The sequence below is a fragment of the Alligator sinensis genome, unplaced genomic scaffold (genome assembly GCF_000455745.1).
Source record: "Alligator sinensis unplaced genomic scaffold, ASM45574v1 scaffold721_1, whole genome shotgun sequence".
NCBI lineage: Eukaryota > Metazoa > Chordata > Crocodylia > Alligatoridae > Alligator > Alligator sinensis.
The window spans coordinates 1,924,352-1,928,155 of record NW_005841857.1 but is presented as its reverse complement, the minus strand read 5'-3'; the positions used below and the strand labels follow the sequence as shown (position 1 = coordinate 1,928,155).

The following is a 3,804-nucleotide window of genomic DNA, read 5'->3' as shown; positions in this document are numbered from 1 at the left end:
GCTTTTCCACTGAAAACAAAAGCAAGAGAAGATGATTTTCACCTATTTTGCTGTAAAATGCATTGATCATTCCTTAACTCTGTCTGTTCTATTAATATCTTTGCTTTTGAGTCATCTTTTTATTTGCAGAGAATTCTTCAGATAGAAAAGGAAAGGAAAGAGAAGTAAAAAGAGGAAGAAAAAAGTTATAAAAACAATGCCACTATCTAAAGAATCAATTCATGGTTCAGAAGCCCAAAAGAGAAATGCATTACCTAGATCCTGTGTTGATCAATGCACTGTTAACGTTTGAGACAGACCAGTATCCTCAAGAGGTAAGGAAATACTGTACTTGGTTTACAGACCAATTAAAGCTTTGTGAGGAATTATGAAAGAAAATATTCTATTAACTGAAGAAACAAATTTCAGTATTTTCTACTTCTGACACTTAAATGAAACAGGACAATTTACCGTTTGCCTTTTCTGCCTCTTCCCATACCAAATGATTTTCCATTAAATTACACAATTTTTTGCGATATCAAAAGAAAATTGAAACCCAGGTATGAATCAAGCAACAGGAAAAAGATATAGATTTTTTTTGTACACCAGCTTGGGGTTTGTTTGTTTTGTTTTTTTTAACATACTCCAGATAATTTAGACTATGAAGAGAGAGACAAAACGACGTGATATACATCAAGGCAAATTAATTCTTCTTCTAACTGTTTGCTAAGGTTTTCCACTGAGAAACTTAACTGTTCATTAAAGCTTATTCATTCCTAGCAAAGAAAAGGCGGAAGGACTGTTGCAACACACCTGCCTAATTATTTTCTGGGAGATGGTTTCATTTCAGAGGACACTGCTTCTAACAATTAAAGGCAAAGTTTTACGCCTTCTTGACAGGAGTGGAGAAAAGTCATCCTGAGATTCCGTAAGGCAATAACGTACCAATAAACGTACAAAGTTAGTATTTCAGGCTTGAACAACAAAATGTGAAAGCCCAGAGTTACTCATTGTCTCTTATTTTCCTGCTCTAAAACACTTATCCTTGGAGTGTAATATAGCATCCCTAGGCTTCAGTATTCCTGAGAGACAGAAAACTGTCATCTTTGGAGAGCTTCAGGCAGCTCCCATGCCTCTGATCCAAGTTTAGTTAATATATTAAAATAAAGAATAAGTTTGGAACAGAGGCTCGTTTAACTCAGACTTTAGGTGTTCAGTATCAGTCATGCTACAAATCAGTCATTTAATTGGGAAAAAATTCAAAACTAATGAATTTATAAGTTTATAAGATTTACTGATCTTCACCTTAGGTTTCATTAAATAAATTCTTCTACAAAATGTATGCTGTTAACCAGTTTAAACTTTATGCACAGGTAAAAAACATACAGCAAACGAGTCACTCATGATCGTCTTCTTATAGATAAAAGCCATGTTTTATAAGAAGCAGATTTAAAATTATGCTCGCTTAAAATGTATTATATTTACTAGAAGATGACCCTGATTATAAGACTACCCTTCCAATAATTAGATTCTATACATGGAACATTTAGCAATTTGATATAATACTCCAGGTACAGACTCTAATCACTGGATGTTTGCCTTGAATTTGTCTCCCTCAAATGCTACAGCAGGGAAAATAAATCTTGGGAGGCGAGGTAGCCCTTCACTAGCTGGTTTGCCCATGCTTTTTCCGCTGGTAGCCCCTTCCCCCTCTCCCCATTGTCAGACCCTGCCCTCCTGAAAACTTCAAAGCGAGGAGCAAATTTACAAACAACAACCTTGAAATTAAACATGACTGTAGCAATTGCATAGTGCACTTAGTTTGTCCAGAATTGATGCGTGTTACCTTTTTTTCCCCCCCCCCTCAACTGTTGCAAGTTTTAGCACAGGTACTCTATAAACATACTGCCGAGCAGTACTTTGGCACCTCTTTACACATAGTACGAACTGTGTGTGATTTTAGTCCAAAGCCAAAGGCTCATGATTTACTACATAGCTCACTGGGCTGGGCCCCAGCAACATTTCAAGCCATGGTGACCCCACAGCTAAACACGTGCATATACTCCAGATATCGGCCCCCACAACTTATCCATGTGCTAATTATCCCCACTCAAGACTGGAACCAGGTGTTCATGTCACGAGTCCTGGGATACTCCAAAAACATATATGCAGATGAACCACAGAGCCATCTGGCCCGGCTTCACCTCATGGAGGGCAGGGCCACACAAATCATATGGGCCAGGCTGAGAGAAGAGCTGATAGAGGGATTCTGGGTGAACTGTGTGATGTCATGGTTTGCCATGACTGGAAGAGTCTGCGGTAAAGGGGCCTGCACTCAATGGGCACCACCATATGTCTTGTTCACATGGACTACACCAGTCTGTTCTTGGGGCGGGTCCAGAACGTTTGCCCAATGCGGACCCTGTGCTTTCTAGTTATGCTCAGTGCTGGCTACAGTATCAGCTTGGCTATCACTCAGTATAAGGACAATGTCTGCTGTGTGGGGGGGCGGGGAATACTGGTGAGTTTTAAGGTGGTTGAGGAGTCCAATCCGTGCTCTGCAAGTTTTTCCACATATATGACAAGTGGCACCTGGGGCAGGGAAAAACTGCTGGTCAGGATGTTGTGCAGCAGCACTATAGTGCTGGCTACATTTAATCAGCTTCATAGCTGGTTTCTATGCTGCTTTTGGCAGCAGTTTAATGATAGACAATGTACTTAGTGAGATTTCCTTGTATGTGATTTAGGACAAGGGGCTTTTTTCCCCACTGTGCCAATTGGGGGATGGAGGGGAAACCTCATTTTGTATTCAAGTAAATATGGTAGGTTGCTGTTACCACCCAGTTTCATTGCTTCAAGAAAACAATTAATATTCCACAGGTGGACAGATGTGCGCTCCATTAGTCCAAGCTGTTCCAATATAAACTTTTATGTCCACCCCTATATGTGTCTAAGTGGAGAGCAAGCACTATAACTTTAAACCTGAATAAAGTAGGTTTAAATTGCAGCAGTTTAACTCCACTTTGACAAGTATAGGACTTGAGAGCTATAACAGTTAAATCAGAACAGCTGAATTCCCAGGAGACAAGTTCCCCTTTTAAAAATTTAAAAATGAAAGTTATGGCTTTTCATAGTCTCAGTTCGAGTCAAGTTACATCTGAACTCAGAAACGTAACTGGGTGCTTGGTCCACCTGTGTTGCAGCCACACACAGTATCAGCGATTGCATTGTTGTCAGCATGATGACAGCAATGCCAGCAGCACAGCTGTTGCTCTTTTTGTGCCCCCCCAAATCAGGTCAGGTTTTGTGCCTCCCTCCACCAGTGTTCAGGGCTGGTGCCCCAGATGCCTCCCCTTCATTATGCTGAGTCTGAACTGAAGCCCCTGGCAGATGTTGCTTTAATGGCACTATTGGCATATGATCCTGAATCCCAACAAGATACTTTTAAAGGTGACACAAAACCTTAACACTGTTAGGCATTAGGGGTGTGTGAAACAGACCGTATTCTATTCGGATTTGGATTCAGTCCAAATCGGGGACAGTGATTCAATTCATTGATTCAGATCACTGCCCCCTGATTCGATTAGGCTGAATCCAAATCTGAAGAGTCGATGCCGATTTGGAGAATCAGCGATTCAGACAGACACAGTTTTAAATGTTTTTTCTACATACCTCAAGGTACCAGGCGTGGCTTGTGAACGCTGCGATGCTGGGGTAGATGGAGCATCCCACGGGAGTGCAGGCGGTGCAGCCCACATGCCTGGCAGCAAACCCAGAAGTACGAAAGTACTTCCGGTCCACTTCCGTGTCTGCCCATGAATGCGG

At 41.3% G+C, this 3,804-nt stretch overlaps 1 protein-coding gene across 1 annotated transcript in view; it reads right to left on the bottom strand.

Moving 5' to 3' along the window:
• TRAPPC9 (trafficking protein particle complex 9) overlaps positions 1-3,804 on the bottom strand; it is an 843,209-nt gene that overhangs the window by 751,250 nt on the left and 88,155 nt on the right.